The sequence below is a fragment of the Phyllobates terribilis genome, unplaced genomic scaffold (genome assembly GCF_046119375.1).
Source record: "Phyllobates terribilis strain yellow unplaced genomic scaffold, ASM4611937v1 Scaffold_11__3_contigs__length_659146591, whole genome shotgun sequence".
Lineage (NCBI taxonomy): Eukaryota > Metazoa > Chordata > Amphibia > Anura > Dendrobatidae > Phyllobates > Phyllobates terribilis.
This window is the reverse complement of record NW_027362771.1, coordinates 574508100-574527483: the sequence shown is the minus strand read 5'-3', so window position 1 is coordinate 574527483 and position 19384 is coordinate 574508100. Positions and strand designations below refer to the sequence as shown.

At 48.8% G+C, this 19384-nt stretch overlaps 4 non-coding genes across 4 annotated transcripts; all 4 read left to right on the top strand.

Annotated features, from left to right (window-relative positions):
• Positions 1 to 9523: 9523 nt before the first annotated feature.
• TRNAK-UUU (transfer RNA lysine (anticodon UUU)) lies at positions 9524 to 9596 on the top strand. The gene has a single exon. It is a non-coding gene; the product is annotated as a tRNA-Lys (tRNA).
• A 3057-nt stretch (positions 9597 to 12653) lies between these two features.
• On the top strand, positions 12654 to 12793 carry LOC141168524 (U4 spliceosomal RNA). Its single transcript, XR_012252258.1, has one exon. It is a non-coding gene; the product is annotated as a U4 spliceosomal RNA (small nuclear RNA).
• Positions 12794 to 16245: 3452 nt separating this feature from the next.
• TRNAK-UUU (transfer RNA lysine (anticodon UUU)) lies at positions 16246 to 16318 on the top strand. Its single transcript has one exon. It is a non-coding gene; the product is annotated as a tRNA-Lys (tRNA).
• A 1163-nt stretch (positions 16319 to 17481) lies between these two features.
• Positions 17482 to 17554, top strand: TRNAK-UUU (transfer RNA lysine (anticodon UUU)). Its single transcript has one exon. It is a non-coding gene; the product is annotated as a tRNA-Lys (tRNA).
• Positions 17555 to 19384: the final 1830 nt, after the last annotated feature.

Sequence of the window (19384 nt, the reverse complement as noted above, 5' to 3'; positions counted from 1 at the left end):
AACTGGGCCTTTTAGTGGATGCTGGGGGTTGTAGTCACCGTGGCGGTGACCCAGTCCCGTGGCTCAGAGTAGTCAAACCAGTGGCAGTGTATTAATGTGTTTTTTATGATTATTAAATGTCCGACTACGCCACCTGTGGATTGCGGTTAGGAGGAACCGCCGCTGCTGGGCAGGCAGCTGAGGCTGATGAGGTGTGCAGCTAGATGGTGTGACTCCCCACAGGAAGAGTATTGCCTCAGGGCAGTGACTCGCCCCCTGGGCCGTGGGGCACTCGGATCCGGGCAATAGGGGGAACGATGGGAGTAGTAGTGGCAACCCGGTTCCGTGGCTCAGGGTGGTCAGGCCAGTGGTAGTCCGTTATATTGATTATGTCCGACTACGCCACCCGTGGATTGCGGTTATTAGGAACCGCCGCTGCATGCAGACCGCTGGGGCTGATGAGGTGTGCAGCTATGGTAGTGTGACTCCCCACGGGAAGAGTGCGGCCCCAGGGCAGTATAGTGGATGGTGGGAGTGATGGTAGTGCTGGAGGAGCAAGGAGCACACAGACAACAGGTTGCAGTCCAGGGTCTTTACTAAACAGGTAAACTGACCCACAAACAGTCCCAGCTAGGAGGGGACCTGGATGTCTGAGAGCAACGGGGAAATTGGCCCTGGTCAGGGTGAGGGTGTAGGCCTACCGTGCTTTCTGCGCTCCTTCTGGCTATCTCCTCTTTATAGGGTAACAGTCCACGTTTCCGAGCTTTCCGTGCTTTCTCGCCTGTATGGCCTGCGACGTGGGTTCCTTTCTGCTCCCAGCCTTGTACGGCTTTACTGGTCCCTTCGGTTGTGGCAGGGCCTCCAGGCTTATTAGGCCAAGGAATGTACAGTCCCTTGCGGACTGGTTCTCTGCTGGGGGATGTGGAATCCTTCCAGCCTCAGATACCAAAGTCTGGTAAAGTAAGTCTTTTCTCTGCCAAGACAGGCTCTCTTCGCCTCTTGTCTCTGGCTTGTGGCTCTCTCCTCCTGCCACACTTCCTCTTAGGTGCAATCAACTTTCTGTCCCTGCTCCACTCTGGGACACGTCTCAGAGCTGAGACAGGCAATCCAGTTCTCCCTAACCCTGTCCCCAGTACCAGCTTTTATAGGGGCAGCCTGCTCCCCCTACTGGCCTGAGACAGGAGGCATTGCATGCTAATGTTCCCCTAACCAGAGAACCTCCCCCTTGCTCTCAGACACAGCTTTATTACACTTTGTGGCATCCAGGCCAGGGTGACACATTCCCCCCTAGTGAAATTTAGTACTCCGGGACTAAACAATAAACAAAGACAATATGCACAACAATAACACATTAATAGACAGACGGCGCACAAATTGAGTTCTTTAGGTCACAGTGTGGTCTGTGACCGGGTGTCCATATCACCAAAACAACGGGGAGCCTTAACCAGGAGGGGGTCTGTCCTACCCCAAGTCCTTCACAGTCTTAGTTCATTCCTGGGTTAGGCTCCGAACGCAGTCCATACAAGGTCCCGGTTATAAAAAGTCCATAACCTGTGAGTCCTTACGGTTGCTGCAAGAGACTGAAACACAGAATTACCGAACATGCATGTAACTTGGCAAACAATTCAACATTTGGCAACAAGGTTATTTACAATTTAGTACACTCTATATTCTCCAGCGGGCGGGTATCTGTCCCTTTGTGCTCCTGGTTGACCTCCTTAACCCACTGTCTGGTGGTGGACCAACCTGGCTTTCCCCACTAGCGTTAGGGGTACAGCTACCAGCTGGGTGTATAGGTAGGGCAGGCAGCTGTCTGCGGGTTCTTTGGCTTACCGCAGGCATGGCAGGCTCACTGTCAGCAGAGGGTTGACTCTCCTGGGCTGCTGGAACAGGCTCTTCTGCCTCTGGAACCACTTGCTCCTCTTCACCTTCCGGCTCTGGTGTTGGTTGTTGCTGTGCCGGTTGCAGGAAATGCAGGACGGGTACCACTATGGCATCATTTATGCGAGTCCAGGACTGAGGGAACTCTCCGAGCACGGTGCTAATCATTTCTTCCTTGTCCTCTGCGGGTTCAAGGTCACTCTGATCCTCTTCTGCACTACGGAGTTGCTCGGGGCATCTTTTGAGGTGGTCCCTGGAGACGACACTAGTGGTTTCTCCTCCGTCCTTGGTGATTACGCACACCTTTGGGTTGTCGTGGTCAGACTGCAGTACGGTGTAGGGTTCCCTTTCCCACTGGTCGTCCAACTTATGTAGCCTTCTTTTTCGCTTTAGGACTTGCTCACCAGGTTCTAGGGGACTAGCAGGGGCGTGTTGATTGAAGAGTTTTTCTTGCCTCTCTCTCACCTGGGCCAGGCTCTTCTCCACACTCTCCTGTACCTTCTTGTACTGCAGTTGCCTTTCCATATCCCAGTCCGCATCCGGGGAGGTGTCCTCAGGTATTAGGACTCCCATCTCCAGGTCTACGGGCAGCTTACCTGGTCTAGCTCGCATCAGGTAAGCCGGGGTGCAGTTTGTAGCGTTCACCGGGATGTTGTTGTACATGTCTATCAGGTCCGGCAGTTTTTCTGGCCACAGGCTGCGTTCCTCCAGGGGCAACGTTTTCAGGAGATCAATGACAATATTGTTCATCTTCTCACACATCCCGTTGGTCTGTGGATGGTAAGGCGTTGTCCGAATCTTCTTACAGCCATAGAGGTTGCAGAACTCCTGGAAGATTTCAGCCTCGAACGCTGGACCCTGGTCTGTCAGGACCTGTTCCGGATACCCGTGTGGACGGCAGAAGTATTGCTGGAAGGCTCTGGCCGCTGTTTGGGCTGTCAAGTCCTTTACCGGGACCACCACTAGAAAACGGGAATAGTGGTCCACGATTGTCAGGGCATAGATGTATCCGGACCGGCTTGGAGCCAATTTGACGTGGTCCAGAGCTACCAGCTCAAGAGGCTGCGTGGTGACGATGGGCCTCAAGGGTGTCTTCTGGCTGGTGCGGTCCTTCCTCCTCAGGTGACAAGGGCCACAGTCTCTGCACCACTTTTCTACAGCTCCTCTCATGCCGACCCAAAAGAATCTTCCTCTTAGCAGGAACTCCAGTTTCTTCCAACCAAAGTGTCCCGCTCTGTCATGGTAAGCCCCCAGGACCATAGCTGCATCCCGCCTTGGGACCACGACTTGCCAGGTCAGCTCGTGCGTCCGGTGGTTGACAATCCTTCTGCACAACTTGCCTTCGTAGAGGAACAGCTTGCTCTTCTCTTTCCATAGCTGCTTGGCTTCCTCTGGAGCATCCGGATCTATGCGGGCATCTTCCTCGGTCAGCAGATCTTTCACCAGGCGGACTGCAGGGTCACTATCTTGGGTCTCGGCCCAGCTGTGGTGAGGTAGGGGATTCATCATCACAGTTGTTAGATCCTCCTCCTTCACGCGGTGAGAGTGTTGAGCGGCTCCATACCGGTGAAACGCGGGGAGTTCTACCTCCTCCAGCTCTTCTGGGTCTTCGTCACCTTCAGGTAAGTGAGGCATTCTTGATAGGGCGTCCGCGTTGGCGTTGGTTTTGCCTGCCCGGTACTTGATCACAAAGTCATAGTTGGAGAGACGGGCCATCCACCGCTGTTCCAGGGCACCCAGTCTTGCATTGTCCAGGTGTGTCAACGGGTTGTTGTCCGTGTACACAGTGAACTTTGCGAAGGCCAGGTAATGCTTGAAGCGTTCCGTCACGGCCCACACCACTGCCAAGAATTCTAGCTTGAAGGAGCTGTAATTCTCCGGGTTCCTCTCAGTGGGCCTCAGCTTCCGACTGGCGTATGCGATCACCCGTTCTCTGCCCTGTTGGTTTTGGGACAGTACGGCACCCAGTCCCACATTACTGGCATCTGTGTGGAGAATGAAAGGCTGGCCATAATCAGGGTAGGCCAGGATCTCATCCCCTGTGAGGGCCATCTTTAGCTGGCGGAAGGACTCCTCTTCCGGTTTATCCCACTTGAAGGGTGGCTTTTGACTTCGGGACTTAGACTGTCCGATCAGGAGGTCCTGCATAGGAGCTGCCATCTTAGTGAACCCGGGGATGAACCTTCGGTAGTAGCCTACCAACCCGAGAAACTGTCTCACCTCTTTGATGTTCGAGGGGCTTGGCCAGCTCCTGATTGCCATGACCTTGTCAGGGTCGGGGGCCACTCCTTCCGCGCTTACCACGTGCCCTAGGTACTGGACCTTTGGTTTCAGCAGGTGGCACTTCGATGGTTTCACCTTCAGGCCATAGCCTGCCAGGGCTTCGAACACCTCAGCCAGGTGCTTGAGATGGTCCTCATAGGTCTTCGAATAGACGATCACGTCGTCCAGGTAAAGGAGGACCGTCTCGAAGTTTCGGTGCCCTAGACAGCATTCCATCAGCCGCTGGAAGGTCCCTGGTGCGTTGCAGAGCCCGAAAGGCATACAGTTGAATTCGCTCAGTCCCATCGGGGTGGTGAAGGCGGTCTTCTCCTTGTCAGCCTCTGCCACAGGAACCTGCCAGTACCCGCTAGTAAGGTCCAAAGTAGAAAAGAAGTTAGCAGATTTTAGTGCGGCTAAAGACTCTTCTATTCTAGGCAGCGGATATGCGTCTTTGTGGGTGATACGGTTGATTTGTCTATAGTCCACGCACATTCTCATGGTGCCGTCTTTCTTTTTGACCAGAACCAAGGGGGCTGCCCAGGGGCTACAGCTGTCTCTAATGACCCCAGCTTCTTTCATCTCCCTTAGCATACCCTTGGCGTTCTGATAATGTGCAGGGGGTACAGGTCTGTGCCTCTCTTTTATTGGTGGATGGCTCCCTGTGGGGATGTGGTGTTCTATCCCTTTTACTCTGCCGAAGTCTAGCGGGTGCTTTCTAAAGACTCTCTCGTACTCCTGTACCACCCGGTAGACTCCTTGTTTTTGGTGCAGGGGAGTGGAGTCAGCACCCACGTGGAGTTTCTGGCACCAGTCCTCCTTTTGTTTCTGGGAGCCATTACCCTCCGCCGGTGGAGATGGAGGCAAGGGTTCCACGGCCCTGATAGCTTTGTGTTCGACGACAAACAGTTTGGCGAGTGTAGCGTACCTGGGTAAGTGTACTTCCCTCTCCCCAATGTTGAGGATGCGGACGGGCACCCTCCCATGACGGACATCAACCACCCCCCGGGCTGTCAAAATGGTGGGCCTGCTGTCTGAGTACACGGGTTCTACCATGGCTTGGTAGTCTCTACCTCTCAACCCGATTGCAGTCCGACACCAGATCATCATTTCACTTTTGGGAGGCATGGAAATGGGGAATGGGTCACTCATTCTTACGCTACCGATCTCACCACCAGACAGTTCTACCTGCTGCCGTCTCATCAGGGCTTTTATCTCCTTGTTGAGGACTCTCTGTTGGCTGGAACTAGCATTCACCGCCACCTGTTGTAGAATTACAATTACCTCTGAAAGACAATTTTCAATTATGTTAGTACCCACAGTTATTTTAGGGTGACTTTCATGACGGTCAATGTCCACAATAATCACTCCCTGTGCCGGCAGTTCAACTTTACCAATTTTAATGGTCATCTCCTTGAACCCCATCTGCGGCACGGGTAAGCCATTACTGGCGATGATGCTCAAGTTACTGTCTGGATACCGTGTGATATCAGCATCAGTCCAATACTGCTTAAAAAGTACATAAGGGATTGTGGTTACTTGCGACCCAGTATCCAGCAAGGCGCTCATGGGGATACCGTCCAGCACCACGGGTAAAACCGGGCGCCCCCCAACGTACTTATCACGCCAATTATAAGGGCCTGGTGATCTTATGCCTGGGGGTCGGCCCTCCGCCCCAGGTTGGACCCGTTTAAATTACAGTACCTGGAAATGTGTCCGGGCTGGTTGCAACGACGGCAAATGGGCTGTCCATCCTCTGCGTAGCGGTCTGTGGGCCTCCCTCGGAACGACGGGATCCTCCTCTGTCGACGCCACGGGACATCCTCCGGACTTGAAGCCAGCTCGATGGGTCTTGACGGGTCCACTTGCAACGCCTGGACGGTCCTGGTCAACGCCGCGACGCTCCTGGTTAGCTCCTGGACTTGGTGGTGCAGGCCTTTCGACGGGGCTTGGTTCAGGGCCTGTGCATCAGCCTCCACGGAGTCCATAGAGGAGGGCGCCGCCTCCTGGTGGTAGGTGATAGCAGGGCGCTGGGGGTTTATAGCGCTACTGGTTGCAGATTCACGGAGCACCCTTATGGCCCTGTCCTTAAATTGGGCAAAGGTCAGGTCGGGGTTCTGAAAGAACATGAGGCGCAGTTGGGCCCTGTGGGCGCTAGACAGCAGACCTTCTATGAATTGTTCTGTTAGCAGTTTGTCCGTTTCCTGCACACTGCCAGGGTCAGTTTGTTGAATAGCCCTCAAGGCTTCCTGCAGATTTAGGGCATAGTTTCTGATGCTGTCCTGTGCCCGCTGCTTACATCCATAGAACCTCATTTTAATTTCAGCGGAGGTACGTGTGTCAAAGGTACCCCGCAGCCGGGCCAGAATACCCTTCACAGTCCTTTTCTCCTCAGTGGGCCATGATTTTACCTCCCGCTGGGCTGCGCCCAGTTAACTGCCCTGTTAATATGCTGACCTTCTGTTCCTCTGTCAGGGTGTAAACGTGGAACAAACTGTATAGCCTTTCCTTGAAGTCAGTTAGGGCATGGGGCTCCCCTGAGTATTTGGGCAGCCAGGCCGCTCCAGGGATGTAGGGCAGGGAAAAGGGCATCACCGCTGCTGCAGCTGCGTTGGTGGTAGTGGGCGCCTCTGTGTCCGACATCTTCCTTCCCCCCTAGTCAAGCGTGGCCTACCTTCCGACGATCCTCTTCTGTAGGCCGCGGCTCCGCTGCTGCTGCTATGGACGAGAACCTGGCGTCGCGTCCTGATGACGTCAGCGTCGCTGTCTCTCCCTTCCAGGACCTTGCGCAGCGTCGGTGCGTGGGGCGGAGCTTCGGATCTCGCGCGGTTTTGACGTCCACGCCCCTCTTCTTCCCGCGCGGCGTCCTGAAGATGGCGTCCGATGGCGGGAAGCAGCTGCGGATGGCGGGAAGACGGCAGAAGACGGCGGGAAACAGTCCAAGATGGCGTCTAATGGCGGGAATCGGCTCCGGATGGTGGGAAACGACTCCACAGGTAAGTTACAAAAGTCTTTTTCAGGCACGCAGTACCCGGTGGTTGCGGGCACGAAATCCTGCCGACTACGCCAAAGCTGACTCGCCCCCTGGGCCGTGGGGCACTCTGATCCGGGCAATAGGGGGAACGATGGGAGTAGTAGTGGCAACCCGGTTCCGTGGCTCAGGGTGGTCAGGCCAGTGGTAGTCCGTTATATTGATTATGTCCAACTACGCCACCCGTGGATTGTGGTTATTAGGAACCGCCGCTGCATGCAGACCGCTGGGGCTGATGAGGTGTGCAGCTATGGTAGTGTGACTCCCCACGGGAAGAGTGCGGCCCCAGGGCAGTATAGTGGATGGTGGGAGTGATGGTAGCGCTGGAGGAGCAAGGAGCACACAGACAACAGGTTGCAGTCCAGGGTCTTTACTAAACAGGTAAACTGACCCACAAACAGTCCCAGCTAGGAGGGGACCTGGATGTCTGAGAGCAACGGGGAAATTAGCCCTGGTCAGGGTGAGGGTATAGGCCTACCGTGCTTTCTGCGCTCCTTCTGGCTATCTCCTCTTTATAGGGTAACAGTCCACGTTTCCGAGCTTTCCGTGCTTTCTCGCCTGTATGGCCTGCGACGTGGGTTCCTTTCTGCTCCCAGCCTTGTACGGCTTTACTGGTCCCTTCGGTTGTGGCAGGGCCTCCAGGCTTCTTAGGCCAAGGAATGTACAGTCCCTTGCGGACTGGTTCTCTGCTGGGGGATGTGGAATCCTTCCAGCCTCAGACACCAAAGTCTGGTAAAGTAAGTCTTTTCTCTGCCAAGACAGGCTCTCTTCGCCTCTTGTCTCTGGCTTGTGGCTCTCTCCTCCTGCCACACTTCCTCTTAGGTGCAATCAACTTTCTGTCCCTGCTCCACTCTGGGACACGTCTCAGAGCTGAGACAGGCAATCCAGTTCTCCCTAACCCTGTCCCCAGTACCAGCTTTTATAGGGGCAGCCTGCTCCCCCTACTGGCCTGAGACAGGACGCATTGCATGCTAATGTTCCCCTAACCAGAGAACCTCCCCCTTGCTCTCAGACATAGCTTTATTACAGTTTGTGGCATCCAGGCCAGGGTGACACAGCAGCGTGAGTGGATGATGAGAGTTGTGGTGCAAGGGCGCAGCAGAAACTACTTTGCAGTGCAGTCCAGGGTCTTTACTCATAGTTGTTAATCCAGATTATTACGGCCTGTCATAATCTCCCGCGTCATACTGTGTTCGCCAAGTGAGGGGCTCGGCCGACTCCCAGATATCTTTGGAGTACTTATCAGGACCCCCTTCATGTGTCCTTTCTCTGGCTCTTCGTGCTTCACACCTTACACCGCTTCTGTCCAGCTGCCTCGGGTCTTGGCGGGCGACGTGTGTTCCGTCCCCTGGACCCTATGTGGTCCCTTCCTAGCGTGGACTGTGAGGGGCTGTGACACATGCAATGCCACAGCCTCCGGTGACTAGCTGAGTGTGGTTTCTGCCTCCACTAGTTAAGGGAACCGGTTCCCTGTCTTGGCCTGACCCCCCTACCTCCAGGTAGCGGCGGGCGTACGGTCGGCTTGCTGCATGGCCCGTACCTCTGGGGTCCCTTCACTCCTTCTCCTGGAGCCTTTCCTGCTCCCTCTCCTCTCTGCTCTTTCTCTTCTCAGTCTTGGGCCTCTCAGGCTAGGCTCGCCTCCTGGAGCAGAGCTCCACAGAGCCCTTCTCTGTCAGTGCTCCCCTCTGACTGAACACACTTCCTAAGATGGCTCCCCTCTTTATACTCCTACTCAGTGCACCCAGGATCTGCACTCTCCACCCACACACCACTGGGTTCCCCCTTTCCTAGGTGACCCCTTCCCACTCCTGCCAGGGATCAGGGACAATTGTGCTCTCCCGTGGGAGCATTGTCGCCCTGTCCCCCGGAAATGTGGTGTAATGCATGCAGGTGTCAGGGTCCTGAGCCATACTCCATCCTTACCTGAGAGTGAGATATCGCACATCTGGGTGAGATGCAATACCTCTGTAGCGACCGAACCCTCTGGGTGCTACACTAGCGTCCGTCCTCACTCTCCAGTTTATTATAAGTCTCTAATATCATCCTCCCCTACCCCCAAGTCATTACAAGTCCCTGATAGCGTCCGACCTCACTCTCCAATTTATTATAAGTCCCTGATATCATCCTGTCCCATCCACAAGTCATTACAAGTCCCTGATGACGTCCTCCCTCCAATTCAATCGTTACGTCTTATGGGATCATCTCCGCATTGCTGGACAGGTCTGGAATACAGAAGAGACGGTTCCCTTCCAGGACGTAGAAACCAATGGACAGAACGTATAGTGGTGAGTGGTGATAGTCTGTAACCAGAAAGGAGGAGCAGACGGCCGATAATACAGGAGAAAGTCATTGTGTCAGTGATCATGTACAGAAGCCCGGATAGCTCAGTCGGTAGAGCATCAGACTTTTAATCTGAGGGTCCAGGGTTCAAGTCCCTGTTCGGGCGGAAGCTTTTAATAAAGTTTAATTAAAGAATATTCAAACAATATTTCATGGGACAGATACAGATTTGTGAACTCAGGCACAGTATGGAGGATAAGGTCACATGTACTGTTTGTTACATTGTCGCTTTAAGGAATGTATAAATAGCTGAAGAAGCCGACCCTAGAAATTGCTATTATGTGATGATTGTATGGCGGTATTCAGTCACTATTTGGTGTGATATAGCTATACTATGGCTGTGTGCCCACTATGCATTTTTTAAGCTTTTCCGCAGCGGCAATTCCGCTGCAGAAATGCTTAAAAACCGCTTGGTAGAAGGTCTGCCATGTTCCCCAATGATAATCCCCATGTGCTGTGCACATGCTGCGGAAATTCAGCTGCGGATTATCATTGCGGAAAAATCCACAGCACTACCAATTATTTTGCGGAATTGTGGCGTTTCCGCCGCCATTGACTCGCATTGGACCGCAAGATATCTGCATCACTGCATCTGTACATGCGGATTCCATGCGGTTCAATGTGCGGATGTTACCTGGGTTTGGAGAAGAGGAGACTCTCATCCAGACCCAGGTACCATAGTATCTGTAAAAAAATATAATAAAATAAAAAATATACATTATACTTACCTTCTGATGACCCCCGGAGTCCTTGTCCTGGCATGCCGGCAGCTCACGGTAGACTAAAAGGACCTGCGGTGACGTCATGGCAGGACAAGGACTCCGGGGGCCATCAGAAGGTAAGTATATATTTATTTTTACCATTCTTTTACGGTCACACTATATAAATCTACGCCGGTTGCATGGATTTATATAGTGTGACCAAGTTGTCAAGCACTTTCCAAGTGATGCTAAAATCGCTTGGAAATCAGGAAAAAAGAAAAAGAAAAAAATAAAACGCGTTGTTCTATGTATCGTTTTGTGATGATTTTTATCCTAAGTAAATTTCTGAAGATCTATAATACTTCTACCTGGTGCCTGTCGTTTGGGAGCGCTGAATAGACTGGATGAATCTTTTTATTTTTTCCTGATCTTCATTCCACGGTCTCCTGGCTGAGAGATCCGTTGTCTCCAGACTATAGCTGCACATCAAGGAGACAAGGCATCTCAGTCAGACCTAATAGGTCGATACGCTATACCACAAGCTACATCAAAGGTGAGCAAATCAGCTTCTAAAAAAGAATATATAAAAAAAAGAGTTGTACTAAATTATCTGCACTTAGATCTGCGCCCGTGTTTTTTGTCTTTCCCCCTCTCCTAGACCCTATAGCCTTGGGGTCATAAACCTCTGACCAAAATCACCTGGAAAGCGCATGACAACCCGCATGCGGAAATGCATGTGAAGAACGCTCCACATCCGCATGTCCCTGGCAGGAAAAACACATGTACAATCCGCATGTACAATCCGCCTGTACAATCCGCCTGTACAATCCGCATGTACAATCCGCCTGTACAATCCGCCTGTACAATCCGCCTGTACAATCCCCATGTACAATCCGCATGTACAATCCGCATGCACAATCCGCCTGTACAATCCCCATGTACAATCCGCATGTACAATCCGCCTGTACAATCCGCCTGTACAATCCCCATGTACAATCCGCATGTACAATCCGCATGCGTTTTTTCTGCCAGGGAGATGCAGAAACGCTCAGGAAAAATCCGGAGCATTCTGCATCATGGGCACATAGCCTTAGGTGGCATTCAGTCACTATTTGGTGTTATTATGTGGTGATGGTATGGCGATATTCAGTCACTATTTAGTGCTATTATGTGGTGATGGTATGGCGGTATTCAGTCACTATCTGGTGTTATTATGTGGTGATGGTATGGCGGTATTCAGTCACTATATGGTGTTATGTGGTGATGGTATGGCGGTGTTCAGCCACTATTTGGTTTTATTATATATGGTGATACTATGGCGGTATTCAGTCACTATTTGGTGTTATTATGTGGTGATGGTATGGCGGAATTCAGTCACTATTTAGAGTTATTATGTGGTGATGGTATGGCGGTATTCAGTCACTATTTGGTGTTATTATATGGTCATGGTATGGCGGTATTCAGTCACTATTTAGTGTTATTATGTGGTGATGGTATGGCGGTATTCAGTCACTTTGTGGTGTTATTATGTGGTCATGGTATGGCGGTATTCAGTCACTATTTAGTGTTATGTGGTCATGGTATGGCGGTATTCAGTCACTATTTAGTGTTATGTGGTGATGGTATGGCGGTATTCAGTCACTGTCTGGTGTTATTATGTGGTGATGGTATGGCGGTATTCAGTCACTATCTGGTGTTATTATGTGGTGATGGTATGGCGGTATTAAGTCACTATCTGGTGTTATTATGTGGTGATGGTATGGCGGTATTCAGTCACTATATGGTGTTATGTGGTGATGGTATGGCGGTATTCAGCCCCTATTCGGTTTTATTATATATGGTGATACTATGGCGGTGTTCAGTCACTATTTGGTGTTATTATGTGGTGATGGTATGGCGGAATTCAGTCACTATTTAGTGTTATTATGTGGTGATGATATGGCAGTATTCAGTCACTATTTAGTGTTGTTATGTGGTGATGGTATGGCGGTATTCAGTCACTATTTGGTGTTATTATATGGTCATGGTATGGCGGTATTCAGTCACTATTTAGTGTTATTATGTGGTGATGGTATGGCGGTATTCAGTCACTTTGTGGTGATGGTATGGCGGTATTCAGTCACTATTTAGTGTTATGTGGTGATGGTATGGCGGTATTCAGTCACTATCTGGTGTTATTATGTGGTGATGGTATGGCGGTATTCAGTCACTATCTGATGTTACTATGTGGTGATGTTATGGCGGTATTCAGTTATTGAAGAGCAGTCAGATGGAGGATGAACCCCCTCCCCTCCCCCAGCCTGGGGGGCTTTTCTTTCTTCCATTACAGATTTAGGGGAGGGGTGTTATTAGCATATCCACTCCCAGAATCCTTTGCTCCCACAGCCCCTAATGACTTTGTCTCTCCTCAGTGTAGACAGAGCCCCAGATCCGGAGGCCGCAGCTCCTCACAGATGGCCTCCAGCTTTGCGCAGTGGCAGTATCATAGCCCATGAGGTTTATCCGAGGCGTGATTATTACTAGTTAAAAACTTTTCCCAATACCCCGCCATGACGGCTCGTAATACAGTCAGCTTGGCAATTTTTGACAGTCTCCCAGGAGACTGAATAATGGTGTTAGTATTAAAAGAAGTGCTTATCGGAGATAATTATGTGTATACAGTTGTATTGGAGCCGTATGTTACATGTCGGGCTGAGAATTATAAGTAACATTTCACTTCCCTGAGGACAAGAGAATCAGCAAAGAAACGTGCGGGATCAATTACAGGATTACTATCTAGTCAGCTGCTTCCCCGGAGATTTCTCCATATAGTCATGTTATATATTTTTGTGTTATCATGTAGTCATGGTATGGCTAGGGTGTCAGCACCCTTGAAATTGTTCCAGAAGCTGCAGTATTTCTCAGAACATTATTATAATTCCCCGTGTTTTGTTCTACATGTGTTTGTTTCCTTTGTGAGTGTTGGAACAACACAAAAAAAACAGAGAAGAAAAGGCAAATTGGACATAATTTTACACAAAACCCCAATAATGGGTCGGACAAAATTGTTGGCACCCTCAACTTAATATTTGGTTTCACCCTTTGGAATAAATATCAACAGTCGCGTCAGGAAAACTTGCCGGCCGGTGAGTGCAGCTCTCTGGCGCCCCCTTGCCTCTCAAGTCAGTCAAGGTACTGCACCTAGAGTAAGTAGTGCCAGGAAGCTGCCACCAGCGGGGGAAGATACTGGGGTGTGTTGTCCCTTACACGTCACCAATCCGTGACGCCACAATACAGGCACAACTCTCTGGCGCCCCCTCGCCTCTCAGGTCAGTCAAGGTACTGCACCTAGAGCGAGTGGTCGCCGGAGAGGCCGTCCTGTAGCCCACTGGGTATTTGAGGCCCTCTGCAGTGAGGGCGGTATATATATATATTTCCCTGGCTGCGCCAGTAATATATATCCACACCTCCGACCGTCACTGCCAGCCTTCCTCAAATCCTCCAGATGGTATGCTGCCACCAGTTCTGGTTTGATACAGCCCGGTATTAATGGACTTGTATCGGGTCAGGAACCAACCCGGTAGCGTTTATGGCTTCGGGGAGGAGAACGATTACAGAACAAAAGAAACAGAACTATTAAATTTTATATTTAATCCAAAAGGGAGGCAGTGTTTAGGAAAAATATATACAAGGATGTTACAAAGGGGGCATTAAAATACATAAACAGTTACAGAAAATAAACAGGGTAAAGAGTGAAAATTACTTACACTACACGATCGCGGAGACGATTCAATATAGTGGGAGGGGGGGTTCTCCAGATTGCTGTTATTGAACAGGACCCTTTGCGTATAATTCGTATTCCCCCCAGCAATGAGTACTTCTGTCTTCCCCATAGATTACTTTATACCTAAGGAGAGATCTGGCCACACGCCCCTTGCGGTGACATCATGTGGGCCGGTCTTCAGCCTGTAGATTTTTATTAGAAATGCTGACTTTTGCGATAACTCATCGCTCGTTAATCGCAGAAGCTCGCAAACTACGCCATATTTTCCCTCATGATTTTATCTTTCTTTTGATATTACACATCACAACGCTGCAGTCTGCTATTCCGGGGTTCTTTCACTACGGCCCCCCGATGTTGGTTACGGCCGTGGAAAAATACCTGCATATTCCGGGGCTGATTTGCTTACTCCACATATGGGTCCCGTTATTGTCGGACCTATAGAACTCATATTATTTCATATCTAATATCGGAGTCATCATGTCTGCAAATTCCCCTTTGTAGCTGGGGAACTGGTCTTCAACAGTTACATGTAAATTAGCGCAAGCCCGCATAGTAATTACCCCCTGCTCTCTCAGAGACAAGAGGCTTGGTTCCCTAATGAAGTTTTCACACTTCTTCCCTGGCCGTGTGTGAATAACTATTTATCAGTCCTGCGTTAATTCGGGCTTTGTGCTGGCAGAAGGAAAATGGGACAGCTCGGTGCTGACAAGTGGTGATAATTTGCATTAGACACTGTATGATTGTCATCTCTGGACAAACACTACAGCAGAGGGCATGGGAGAAGGGCTAATATTCTGTTAAGCTGTCCCTGATATCAATATTTTATAATATTCCTGACAAGTCGGTTCCTATAACCATCAGCTTCTTACACCTCTCACCTGGAATCTTGGACTCTTCTTTTGCAAATTGCTCCAGGTCTCTCATATGTGAAGGCGTCTTCTCCCAACAGCAATTGTAAGATCTCTCCACAGGTGATCAATGGGATCTAGATCCGGACTCATTACTGACCACTTCAGAACTCTCCAACGCTTTGTTTCCATCCATTTCTGGGGGCTTCTTGAAGTATGTTTGGGATCATTGTCCTGCTGGAAGACCCATGACCTAGGATGCAATCCCGGCTTTCTGACACCGGGCAATACATTGTGACCCAAAATCCTCAGATTCCATAATACCTTGCACACAATAAATCACCCAGTTCCAGAGGCAGCAAAACAACCCCAAAACATCTTTGAACCTCCACCATATTTGACTCTAAGTACTGTGTTGTTTTCTTTGTACGTCTCATTCTGTTTTTGGTAAACAGTAGAATTATGTGCTTTACCAAAAAGCTCTATCTTGGTCTCATCCATAAAATGCTTTCCCAGAAGGATTTTGTCTTACTCGCGTACTTTTTGGTCTAGCTTTTTTATGTCTCTGGGTCAGCAGGGGAGTCCTCCTGGATCTCCCACCATAGCGGTTCATTTCATTCAAATGTCGGTGGATAGCTCGCGCTGACACTGATACACCCTCAGCTTGCAGGACAGCTTGAATTTCTTTGGAACCTGATTGGGGCTCCTTTTCCCAGGACTACCCTGCGTTGCAACCTTTCAACAATTTTTCTCTGCCGTACACATCCAGGGAGATTAGCTACAGTGCTATGGGTTGTAAACTTCTTGATTATGTTGTGCACCGTGGACAAAGGAACATCAAGATCTCTGAAGATGGACTTGTAACCCTGAAATTGTTGATATTTTTCAATAATTTTGATCCTCAAGTCCTCAGACAGTTCTCGTCTCCTTTTTCTGTTCTCCATGCTTAGTATGGCACACACAGATCTTTTATCTGGTTTCAGCTGTGATTTTCATATTGCCCATGCCTTTAACTTGCCACAAGTGACTTTGTCCAGTCCCTGATATCATCCTCTCCCACCGCCCAAGTCATTATAAGTCCCTGATGATGTCCTCTCCCCAATTCAAATGTTATGTCTTATGAGATCATCTCTGCATTGCTGGACAAGTCTGGAATACAGAAGTGAATTTTTTTTTCAGCACGTGGAAACCAATGGACAGTATGAATAGTTGGAAGTGGTGATAGTGTGTAACCCGAAAAGAGGAGCAGATGGCCGATAATTCAGGAGAAAGTCATTGTGTCAGAATGTGTGCACAGGTGGTGATACTGTGTAGCTGGAAAGAAAAGCAGAAAGCAGATAGTTGTAGGAGAAAGTGTGTGTGTGATACTATGTAACCAGAAAGGAGGAGCAGACGGCCGACAGCTGCAGCAGAAAATCATTGTGTCACTGATCATGTACAGAAGGCCGGATAGCTCAGTCGGTAGAGCATCAGACTTTTAATCTGAGGGTCCAGGGTTCAAGTCCCTGTTCGGGCGGAAGCTTTTAACAAAGAGGAAAACAATAAATGTCATTTCATAAGGATATAAGAGACCTAGAGAAGGACAAATGATGGAGACTATTCAGGAAAATATCATTGTTAGCAGAATTCTTTTGATTTTGGACAGTCTTGGGTGGTGACCATGTTCTCCTTAGCTGCTCTCTTGGCGCCAACAACAGGCAATCACTGGTAATGTAATGTACTAGAACATAAGTGAGGGCTCGTTACATATTCCACGTAGTAGAAACATGTGGACAGTCTGTATAGAGGGACTATATGGCGGTATTCAGTCCCTATTTGGTGTTATTATGTGGTCTTGGTATGGAAGTAATCAGTCACTATTTGACAATATATTGTCACGGGATGGCGGTTTTAGGTGAGTATTGGTTTAATCATGTGTTCCTGGTATAACCGTAATCAAAATTAAAAGCAAAACCACAGTAAGAGGAATTAGAATCAATTCATTTTGGGGGAAATTTACAATTATGTGTTTATAGTATGGTGGTTTTCAGTCACTATTTTTAGTTCTTATCACTATAAGTCCCTGCCTATCCCTGAAATCATTATAAGCCTCTGATAGCAGCCTCTCCCACCCACAATTCATTACAGCTCCCTGTATAGTGTCCTCTTCCACCCCTATTTCATAATATATCCCTGATAGTGTCCACTCCCAGACCCCAATCCGTTATAAGTCCCTTTGGGTATCCTCCCCAATGTCAATTCATTATAAGTCCCTAATAGTGTGCTCCCCTGTCCCACAATTCATTATAAGTCCCTGTATAGCATCTTCTCTAACCAACTAATTCATTAAAAGTCCATGATGACGTCCTCCTCCTTTTTCTCCCAATTCAATATAAGTCCCTGATAGCGTCCGTCCTCACTCTCCAGTTTATTATAAGTCTCTAATATCATCCTGTCCCATCCACAAGTCATTACAAGTCCCTGATGGCGTCCTCCCTCCAATTCAATCGTTGCCTCTTATGGGATCATCTCTGCATTGCTGGACAGGTCTGGAATACAGAAGAGACGGTTCCCTTCCAGGACGTAGAAACCAATGGACAGAACGTATAGTGGTGAATGGTGATAGTCTGTAACCAGAAAGGAGGAGCAGACGGCCGATAATACAGGAGAAAGTCATTGTGTCAGTGATCATGTACAGAAGCCCGGATAGCTCAGTCGGTAGAGCATCAGACTTTTAATGTGAGGGTCCAGGGTTCAAGTCCCTGTTTGGGTGGAAACTGTTAATAAAGTTTAATTAAAGAATATTTAAACAATATTTCTTTGGACAGATACAGATTTGTGAACGCAGGCACAGTATGGAGGATAAGGTCACATGTACTGTTTGTTACATTGTTGCTTTAAGGAATGAATAAATAGTTCAAGAAGCCGACCCCAGAAATTGCTATTATGTGGTGATGGTATGGCGGTATTCAGTCACTATTTGGAGTTATTATGTGGTGATGGTATGGCGGTGTTCAGTCACTATTTGGAGTTATTATGTGGTGATAGTATGGCGGTGTTCAGTCACTATTTGGTGTGATATAGTTATACTATGGCTCTGTGCCCACTATGTGTTTTTTAACCTTTTCCGCTGCAGAAATGCTTAAAAAACGCTTGGTAGAAGGTCTGCCATGTTCTCCAATGATAATCCCCATGTGCTGTGCACATGCTGCGGAAATTCAGCTGCGGATTATCATTGCGGAAAAATCCACAGCACTACCAATTATTTTGCGGAATTGTGGCGTTTTCGCCGCCATTGACTTTCATTGGACCGCAAGACATCTGCATCACTGCATCTGTACATGCGGATTCCATGTGGTTCAATGTGCGGATGTTACCCGGGTTTGGAGAAGAGGAGACTCTCATCCAGACCCAGGTACCATAGTATCTGTAAAAAATATAATAAAATAAAAAATATACATTATACTTACCTTCTGATGACCCCCGGAGTCCTTGTCCTGGCATGCCGGCAGCTCACGGTAGACTAAAAGGACCTGCGGTGACGTCATGGCAGGACAAGGACTCCGGGGGCCATCAGAAGGTAAGTATATATTTATTTTTACCATTCTTTTACGGGCACACTATATAAATCTACGCCGGTTGCATGGATTTATATAGTGTGACCAAGTTGTCAAGCACTTTCCAAGTGATGCTAAAATCGCTTGGAAATCAGGAAAAAATAAAAAGATTCATCCAGTCTATTCAGCGCTCCCAAACGACAGGCACCAGGTAGAAGTATTATAGATCTTCAGAAATTTACTTAGGATAAAAATCATCACAAAACGATACATAGAACAACGCGTTTCGGCTATATATTTATACAAAATAGCCTTCCTCAGGTGAGATATGGCAATATATATGTATAAATCTATAGCTGAAACGCGTTGTTCTATGTATCGTTTTGTGATGATTTTTATCCTAAGTAAATTTCTGAAGATCTATAATACTTCTACCTGGTGCCTGTCGTTTCGGAGCGCTGAATAGACTGGATGAATCTTTTTATTTTTTCCTGATCTTCATTCCACGGTCTCCTGGCTGAGAGATCCGTTGTCTCCAGACTATAGCTGCACATCAAGGAGACAAGGCATCTCAGTCAGACCTAATAGGTCGATACACTATACCACAAGCTACATCAAAGGTGAGCAAATCAGCTTCTAAAAAAGAATATATAAAAAAGAGAGTTGTACTAAATTATCTGCACTTAGATCTGCGCCCGTGTTTTTTGTCTTTCCCCCTCTCCTAGACCCTATAGCCTTGGGGTCATAAACCTCTGACCAAAATCACCTGGAAAGCGCATGACAACCCGCATGAGGAAATGCATGTGAAGAACGCTCCACATCCGCATGTCCCTGGCAGGAAAAACACATGTACAATCCGCCTGTACAATCCGCCTGTACAATCCGCATGTACAATCCTCATGTACAATCCGCATGCACAATCCGCATGCACAATCCGCATGCACAATCCACCTGTACAATCCTCATGTACAATCCGCATGCACAATCCGCATGTACAATCCGCCTGTACAATCCGCATGCAAAATCCGCCTGTACAATCCGCATGC